The sequence below is a fragment of the Engraulis encrasicolus genome, chromosome 9 (genome assembly GCF_034702125.1).
Source record: "Engraulis encrasicolus isolate BLACKSEA-1 chromosome 9, IST_EnEncr_1.0, whole genome shotgun sequence".
Taxonomy (NCBI): Eukaryota; Metazoa; Chordata; class Actinopteri; order Clupeiformes; family Engraulidae; genus Engraulis; species Engraulis encrasicolus.
The window spans coordinates 19,507,148-19,515,780 of NC_085865.1; the positions used below are offsets into that span (position 1 = coordinate 19,507,148).

Here is an 8,633-nt window from a genome sequence, read left to right on the forward strand (position 1 = left end):
TGGGAGTAAATGTGTTTACATCCCGTCTGGGATTTGTTAAACTAGCTGGCCCGCTAGTTAGCTAGCAAGTGCTAGGTCTCTACACTACATCATGTCAAAAGTGGAAAGATTTGCCGACACTCAAGGCTGTGGATATAATGAACTGGTTCTGTGAATGTTCTCAGAATGTTTTGCTTTGACAAATTGCTGATATTATAGCATTACATCCAAATCCTGGTGTTTCTTTGTTTATGCTTGGGCCATTGAGACAGATCGATTCTAATATCTATCACCAGAGAGAGTTTATTTCTGCTATTACAGGCTTTCCCCCAGCGCTTTCTTATCAAGGCGGCCGCCTTGACTAAACCCCACCCCCGCCTTGGCTACGTTCCCTAAATAAATAAAAAATGCGTCCGAGGGCAAAAAAAAAAAAAAAAAACTTGTAAAAAAAAAAAAAGTTGTAATGCATGTTCAAGCGCAGGCACTAGGACAACATCGGTTGGACTAAATGGTGACACCTAGTGGTCGGATTTATTACTACGCCATGTGTGTCCATCCTCGAGGCCATATTTTGAAACGATTTTAATTTTCAATTCTTGGGTTGCAGTTACGTCAGAATGCCCCTTCACTGGAGCGCGCGAATTTGAAATGGTGGACAACCCTGGCTTGGAGCCATTGAAACCCATTCAAAAGTACATTTGTTCGATGTTCGACAGAATATTTTTAATTAGACCTTAAGACACACCATGGGTCTTGTTTAAAAGCTGAGAACCTCAGCTTTCCATACCTGAAAACGGTATTTTCCTAGCATCTACCAATCCGAAGGTAGCCTACTTTAAGTGCAGAATTACTTTTCTAAAGATAGCGTTTTGTTTCCTTGGAAACGGACGCGGTTTATGTGTTACGCATACGCCAGAGCCATTGATAAGAAAGAGTTGTGTATATCCCATTGGCATACGTGGGCAAGGGGCGGGGTCTATTTTCCGTGTCATGGCTCCTCCCTGTAGACTTCAAGAAGTTCCATATCCGGAAGTGGGCTCCGTAGACTTTCGTTTGACTGTCGACACCTTTCTCGGTAAGTTGATAAATGGGAGAACAAATCGAAATGTTTTCTGTGTTTCAGTATCCGTTGTCTAAAGTATAGCCTTCAATTATGTAATTGCATGTGGTTTGCATGAAAATTGCGATGTCGATGTTAAAGACGAACGCTGTTTAGGAATGAATAACCACTTCTGGTAGCTTAAGTTAGCATAGCGGCTTGGCTCCTGTCCAACTTCACAAGTGGCTACAATTGAGTCCCGAATATTAAAGTACTGAAGTTGATGACCCCAGGTATTTCAGAAACCGAGAAATATATATTTCTGTTGAGTAAACCATGGATGTTTGCTGAACAGTTTGCTGAACAGTTTTGAAGTTGGCTAGTCGAACTACTATGCACAGTCCGTAGCCAGATGTGCACCGCATTGACAATGCGCCGTATACCTGTATTTCTCCTTTTAGCTCTGTGAAATCAAATAGTTTCTGATTGATTTGAATGAGTGGTGGATTAATGTCTATTTTTTTTTGTCTGCCAGTCTATCACTCCTCTATCACTCATCTGTTTTGTGTGTTTGATTAGGGACTTTGGTTCGGCATACACTGCTGGCTGTACCTATTGTTGTCATTACTACCATGTGGGACACAGTAAGATGCGTAAGATGCCTTGTGAATCTAAGGTAATTATTGTATTGAAATTGACACGACATATATACCAGTATATGTGAATAGTCTGGTACTATATGTTTGTAGTTCATATGTGTAGGTCCAAACTCCATGACAGCTGATGAGGTATTGAAGGCACAACTGTAATATTTATTTCAAAGCAATTGAGGTTCAAGTAATATGTAATGTAGTAATGTAGGGAAGTGTGAAGGCATATTTGGCATTAATTTATAGGCAGGTGTTTAAATGGAACAGAGAAAGTAACCATTGAATTGCATTGTAGGACATTCCTAAATATCAATCATAACCGAATCGTTGCTGAAGAAATCGTTTTTCAAATCAAATCGGCATGAATGCTCTGATTTATACCCCTAGTCATGACTAGAAGAAAATAAAGACAAAAACACATTGACAATTTGTCAACGGTTTATTCTCCCTGTTTGACATGTTCATGCTGTGTCTTGAGGTTTTTTTTGTGTTTGTTTTTTGTTTTTTTTTGTTTTTTGCTATTGGTGGGGACTGCTATTGAGGAGGCTGCCGTGGCTGGAGGATGCTGTCGAAGGTGTAGGAGACTGCCGTGGCTGGAGGAGGCTGCCGAAGGTGGAGGAGGCTGCCGAAGGAAGAAGCTTCCGTAGGTGGAGGAGGCTGCCGTGGCTGGAGGAGGAGGAGGCTGCCGAGGCTGGAGGAGGCTGCTGTAGCTGGCGGAGGCTGGAGGAGGAGGAGGAGAAGGAGGCTGCCGTAGGTGTAGCTGGAGGAGGCTGCCGTAGCTGGAGGAGGCTGCCGTAGCTGGAGGAGGCTGCCGAAGGTGGAGGAGGCCGTGGCTGGAGGAGGCTGGAGGCTGCCGAAGGTGGAGGAGGCTGGAGGAGGCCGTGGCTGGAGGAGGCTGGAGGCTGCCGAAGGTGGAGGAGGCTGCCGTGGCTGCCGAAGGTGGAGGAGGCTGCCGAAGGTGGAGAAGGCTGCTGAAGGAAGAGGCTTCTGTAGGTGGAGGAGGCTGCTGAAGGTGTAGGCAGAGACTTCTTCGCTTGGCTTTTGCTGCCCAGGTAAGCTTTATTGCTCAGCTGCTTTTCACTGAGGCACTTGCCCGCAATTCGTAGCCTCAGCCTAATGTATCTTCTCACCAACTTCCTCTTCACATCATGGCATGATGGTAGGCTGCTCCTTGTAGCCATGGCCTCCTCCTCCAACTGTTGCACAGTGCAGCTTGGTGTGTTGTTATTATTACTATGTGATTCTTTACTTCACTGATGACCCCTGAACAGATTGTCAGTGCCCTTCCTAACTTCATGTGTTTCTTTATTTCATTGCTCCAGCTGTGTCATATTCACTCATCATTGACTGATGACCCCTGAACAGATTTCCGGCCCTTCTTCATACACCTTGTCTTCCACCTTCACAGTCATGGTGTGTATATTGTTATTACAATGTGATTCTTCATTTCATTGCTCGTCTTCATACAGCTTGTCTCCCACCTTCATCTGGTTCTTCACTTAATTGCTCCAGGTGTACCATATTCACTGATAATGATATTTGTTGTTCATATACAGAAGCATAGACCCCTTTTACAGTTTTAATTTTCTGTCTATTTCAATGTTACACGTTGAGTATGACCGCTGCATGTCTGTGTTGTTGACAGGCACAACACTCAGGAGTGCTGTGAGTTGCATGACACCTGCAGAGGCTCCATACTACAGACTACTTCTACTCTGTACTACAGAAACCGGATCACTTGACAAGCCTGTGTCCTGTTTTGGCCTTCCACACTCTGTAGGATTGCATAGGCTCCATTTCTTCTCCCACATCACCATTCCAAAACAACTCCAGATGTTTCGTTTGTATTATGGCCAGTTTCTTTACATCTGTTACACTACCTGTGTTTTGCACCCAAAACTGGACTGCTCTATCTGTTTCTTGTTTTTTATCATTATCACTTGCATTGCTGTAAATATGTTCCATTAGCTCAGTTTTGCAACTATGAAGTGTACAGTTTTGTTGTTGTATTACTGTTACGCTGAGCAAAAAGAAACCTCAAACCTTACTCTTAGGCCTATGTCTATGTGAATTCTTCATGCGTGTCGTGCTCTGTCAACAGTTTGATGCTTACAAAGCATTCCAAGTGTCTGTATGATGTTCTACCATTATGCTATGCCTTCACACAGTTAATAACAAAAGGTATACAGTATTAAAAATGCATATTCACACTAGGTTATTGTCTAACTTGGCACCATAGCAGTGAGCATCCAGTGTATTTCTGTGTTCAAAACATACATAAATACATTTTTTTTTAAAATTAATTGACCCACTCAAGTACTGGTTATACAGTTGTTGTCTTTTTTTAATTATAATTTATTTAGTCCACATGACAGATCCATGGCCCTGCTCCATGCCACTGATTCAGAGTCGTGTGTAGGGACTACACGTCTCTGCCCTGATCCTCTTCACTCTGCCTGCATGCAACGATGCATGTTTTTGGCAGGTCTGATGCAGCCTCATAAAGGCTAAAGCTGGCCTGCGTCTCACTGCTAGAGATCTATAGACATACAAGTGTATGTGATTAGTTTTTAACGAATTAATATTTGTAGTGTAAATAATGAACACAACGCTTTTGCGATTACAGTCAAAAGCTACCAAGAAAGTTAGCATCTCATAGGTAAGTGGCGGGCTCCTGGCTAAGCTAATGGTGATTTCCCTCAAAACGTGATAAAAACACACCAGTTCTACGACAGTAGCGTGTAAACAACACAGTATTTTATATCACCTAGATGTACTAGACGAATTACCTAAAAAAATGGGATGGATCCCGTTTGTGTGCATATTTATTCAATGCTTGCCGTAGAAAGGCTTATTCTGCTCAGTAGAAGTCAATGACGGCTCTCTGTTTGTTTAGAACTTTAGCGTGTCTACACATGACTCTGACAGCCACTAGGTGACTTTCCCGCCGAGATCAAAGGTAGGCGTAACTCTGTTTATCAATGGCTCTGGCATACGCTATTTGACTCGGGTTTGCATTATTATGGATGAATTTCTAATCTTGACATTCTAATGGACAATCTGTGCGAGTTTCAAAATGCGTTTTTATGTAACATGGGAGTAAAATGTGTTAACAGTACGCCCGTCTGGGATTTGTTAGCTAGTTCGCTAGTTAGCTAGCAAGTAAGTAATACAGTGTTTCCCCCAGAAAATTGGTTAGTCAAGGTGGTGAGGCTTCGAGTCTGTCCCTGGGGGGCGGCGTGGCGGGGCGGCGCCACTCGCGATGTCACGCGGGGGGAGGTGTTGGCGGGGTTTGATGTCACGCACGGCACGAATACTGTTTCGGGGGGGGGGGGGGGGGGGGGGGGAATAATAACAAAGCTGTGTAGAACTGGAAAATATGTATTTATTGACCTGCCATATCAAAACTATTTACAGAAGCTGAAAAGAAAAATGTAACAAAAAGTGCAGTGCAGGTTGTTTACATTAACGAAAAAGAGAAACCAAATGGAGTGCAAAATTGACTGGCTACCTATGACTACCTATGGCACATTTTGCAAGTCTTGTCCTTGCAGGCCATCCTTCTCGGTTTTTCAAAAAAGAGTTCCAGTGCCCTGTTGTAGCCTAATTAAACTGCCCTACTGGTGGCCCATTTATGCTTTCTTTCTTTAAGAATTTCTTGGGTTGCTGCTGACGTCATAGTGCTGCCCCCTGGTGGTGATCTACCGCTGCTGGTGGACAACCTGGGCTTGGAGCCATTGAAACCCATTCAAAACTTCATTTTTTCGATCTGACACAGAATATTTTTAATTATACCTAAAGACACACCATTGGACTTGTTTAAAAAGCTGAGAACCTCAGCTTTCCATAACTGAAAGCGGTATTTTCCTAGCATCTACCAATCCGAAGGTAGCCCACTTTAAGTGCGGAATTACTTTTCTAAAGATAGCGTTTTGTTTCCTTGGAAACGGACGCGGTTTATGTGTTAGGCCTACGCATACGCCATTTGACTCTTTGACTCTGGTTTTGCACTATTATGGATGAATTTCTAATCTTGACATGTTAATGGACAATCTATGCGAATTTCATAATGTGTTTTTATGTGATATGGGAGTAAATGTGTTTACATCCCGTCTGGGATTTGTTAAACTAGCTGGCCCGCTAGTTAGCTAGCAAGTGCTAGGTCTCTACACTACATCATGTCAAAAGTGGAAAGATTTGCCGACACTCAAGGCTGTGGATATAATGAACTGGTTCTGTGAATGTTCTCAGAATGTTTTGCTTTGACAAATTGCTGATATTATAGCATTACATCCAAATCCTGGTGTTTCTTTGTTTATGCTTGGGCCATTGAGACAGATCGATTCTAATATCTATCACCAGAGAGAGTTTATTTCTGCTATTACTTACTTGCTAGCTAACTAGCGAACTAGCTAACAAATCCCAGACGGGCGTACTGTTAACACATTTTACTCCCATGTTACATAAAAACGCATTTTGAAACTCGCACAGATTGTCCATTAGAATGTCAAGATTAGAAATTCATCCATAATAATGCAAACCCGAGTCAAATAGCGTGTGCCAGAGCCATTGATAAACAGAGTTACGCCTACCTTTGATCTCGGCGGGAAAGTCACCTAGTGGCTGTCAGAGTCATGTGTAGACACGCTAAAGTTCTAAACAAACAGAGAGCCGTCATTGACTTCTACTGAGCAGAATAAGCCTTTCTACGGCAAGCATTGAATAAATATGCACACAAACGGGATCCATCCCATTTTTTTAGGTAATTCGTCTAGTACATCTAGGTGATATAAAATACTGTGTTGTTTACACGCTACTGTCGTAGAACTGGTGTGTTTTTATCACGTTTTGAGGGAAATCACCATTAGCTTAGCCAGGAGCCCGCCACTTACCTATGAGATGCTAACTTTCTTGGTAGCTTTTGACTGTAATCGCAAAAGCGTTGTGTTCATTATTTACACTACAAATATTAATTCGTTAAAAACTAATCACATACACTTGTATGTCTATAGATCTCTAGCAGTGAGACGCAGGCCAGCTTTAGCCTTTATGAGGCTGCATCAGACCTGCCAAAAACATGCATCGTTGCATGCAGGCAGAGTGAAGAGGATCAGGGCAGAGACGTGTAGTCCCTACACACGACTCTGAATCAGTGGCATGGAGCAGGGCCATGGATCTGTCATGTGGACTAAATAAATTATAATGAAAAAAAAGACAACAACTGTATAACCAGTACTTGAGTGGGTCAATTCATTTTTAAAAATTTTTTATTTATGTATGTTTTGAACACAGAAATACACTGGATGCTCACTGCTATGGTGCCAAGTTAGACAATAACCTAGTGTGAATATGCATTTTTAATACTGTATACCTTTTGTTATTAACTGTGTGAAGGCATAGCATAATGGTAGAACATCATACAGACACTTGGAATGCTTTGTAAGCATCAAACTGTTGACAGAGCACGACACGCATGAAGAATTCACATAGACATAGGCCTAAGAGTAAGGTTTGAGGTTTCTTTTTGCTCAGCGTAACAGTAATACAACAACAAAACTGTACACTTCATAGTTGCAAAACTGAGCTAATGGAACATATTTACAGCAATGCAAGTGATAATGATAAAAAACAAGAAACAGATAGAGCAGTCCAGTTTTGGGTGCAAAACACAGGTAGTGTAACAGATGTAAAGAAACTGGCCATAATACAAACGAAACATCTGGAGTTGTTTTGGAATGGTGATGTGGGAGAAGAAATGGAGCCTATGCAATCCTACAGAGTGTGGAAGGCCAAAACAGGACACAGGCTTGTCAAGTGATCCGGTTTCTGTAGTACAGAGTAGAAGTAGTCTGTAGTATGGAGCCTCTGCAGGTGTCATGCAACTCACAGCACTCCTGAGTGTTGTGCCTGTCAACAACACAGACATGCAGCGGTCATACTCAACGTGTAACATTGAAATAGACAGAAAATTAAAACTGTAAAAGGGGTCTATGCTTCTGTATATGAACAACAAATATCATTATCAGTGAATATGGTACACCTGGAGCAATTAAGTGAAGAACCAGATGAAGGTGGGAGACAAGCTGTATGAAGACGAGCAATGAAATGAAGAATCACATTGTAATAACAATATACACACCATGACTGTGAAGGTGGAAGACAAGGTGTATGAAGAAGGGCCGGAAATCTGTTCAGGGGTCATCAGTCAATGATGAGTGAATATGACACAGCTGGAGCAATGAAATAAAGAAACACATGAAGTTAGGAAGGGCACTGACAATCTGTTCAGGGGTCATCAGTGAAGTAAAGAATCACATAGTAATAATAACAACACACCAAGCTGCACTGTGCAACAGTTGGAGGAGGAGGCCATGGCTACAAGGAGCAGCCTACCATCATGCCATGATGTGAAGAGGAAGTTGGTGAGAAGATACATTAGGCTGAGGCTACGAATTGCGGGCAAGTGCCTCAGTGAAAAGCAGCTGAGCAATAAAGCTTACCTGGGCAGCAAAAGCCAAGCGAAGAAGTCTCTGCCTACACCTTCAGCAGCCTCCTCCACCTACAGAAGCCTCTTCCTTCAGCAGCCTTCTCCACCTTCGGCAGCCTCCTCCACCTTCGGCAGCCACGGCAGCCTCCTCCACCTTCGGCAGCCTCCAGCCTCCTCCAGCCACGGCCTCCTCCAGCCTCCTCCACCTTCGGCAGCCTCCAGCCTCCTCCAGCCACGGCCTCCTCCACCTTCGGCAGCCTCCTCCAGCTACGGCAGCCTCCTCCAGCTACGGCAGCCTCCTCCAGCTACACCTACGGCAGCCTCCTTCTCCTCCTCCACGGCAGCGTCCTCCAGCTACAGCAGCCTTCTCCAGCCACGGCAGCGTCCTCCACCTCCAGCCTCCTCCACCTACGGCCTCCTCCGCCTTCGGCAGCCTTCTCCGCCTTCGGCAGCCTTCTCCAGCCACGGCAGTCTCCTA

General features: G+C 43.7%; 2 long non-coding RNA genes across 8 annotated transcripts; one reads left to right on the plus strand and one right to left on the minus strand.

Moving 5' to 3' along the window:
* The first annotated feature begins 918 nt into the window (after nt 1-918).
* Nucleotides 919-3,715, plus strand: LOC134455050 (uncharacterized). 5 transcript variants are annotated; one of them, XR_010035990.1, is made up of 7 exons: nt 919-1,054; nt 1,598-1,694; nt 2,211-2,280; nt 2,316-2,527; nt 2,563-2,720; nt 2,991-3,081; nt 3,314-3,715. It is a non-coding gene; the product is annotated as an uncharacterized LOC134455050 (long non-coding RNA). The 5 variants fall into 5 exon arrangements; XR_010035987.1 differs by having other exon boundaries at nt 2,211-2,527; XR_010035988.1 differs by having other exon boundaries at nt 2,211-2,527; nt 2,580-2,720.
* Nucleotides 3,716-7,173: 3,458 nt separating this feature from the next.
* LOC134455051 (uncharacterized) lies at nt 7,174-8,484 on the minus strand. 3 transcript variants are annotated; one of them, XR_010035994.1, is made up of 4 exons: nt 8,362-8,484; nt 8,169-8,309; nt 7,808-7,898; nt 7,174-7,575 (listed from the first exon to the last, which is right to left on the minus strand). It is a non-coding gene; the product is annotated as an uncharacterized LOC134455051 (long non-coding RNA). The 3 variants fall into 3 exon arrangements; XR_010035993.1 differs by having other exon boundaries at nt 8,169-8,326; XR_010035992.1 differs by having other exon boundaries at nt 8,169-8,484.
* Nucleotides 8,485-8,633: the final 149 nt, after the last annotated feature.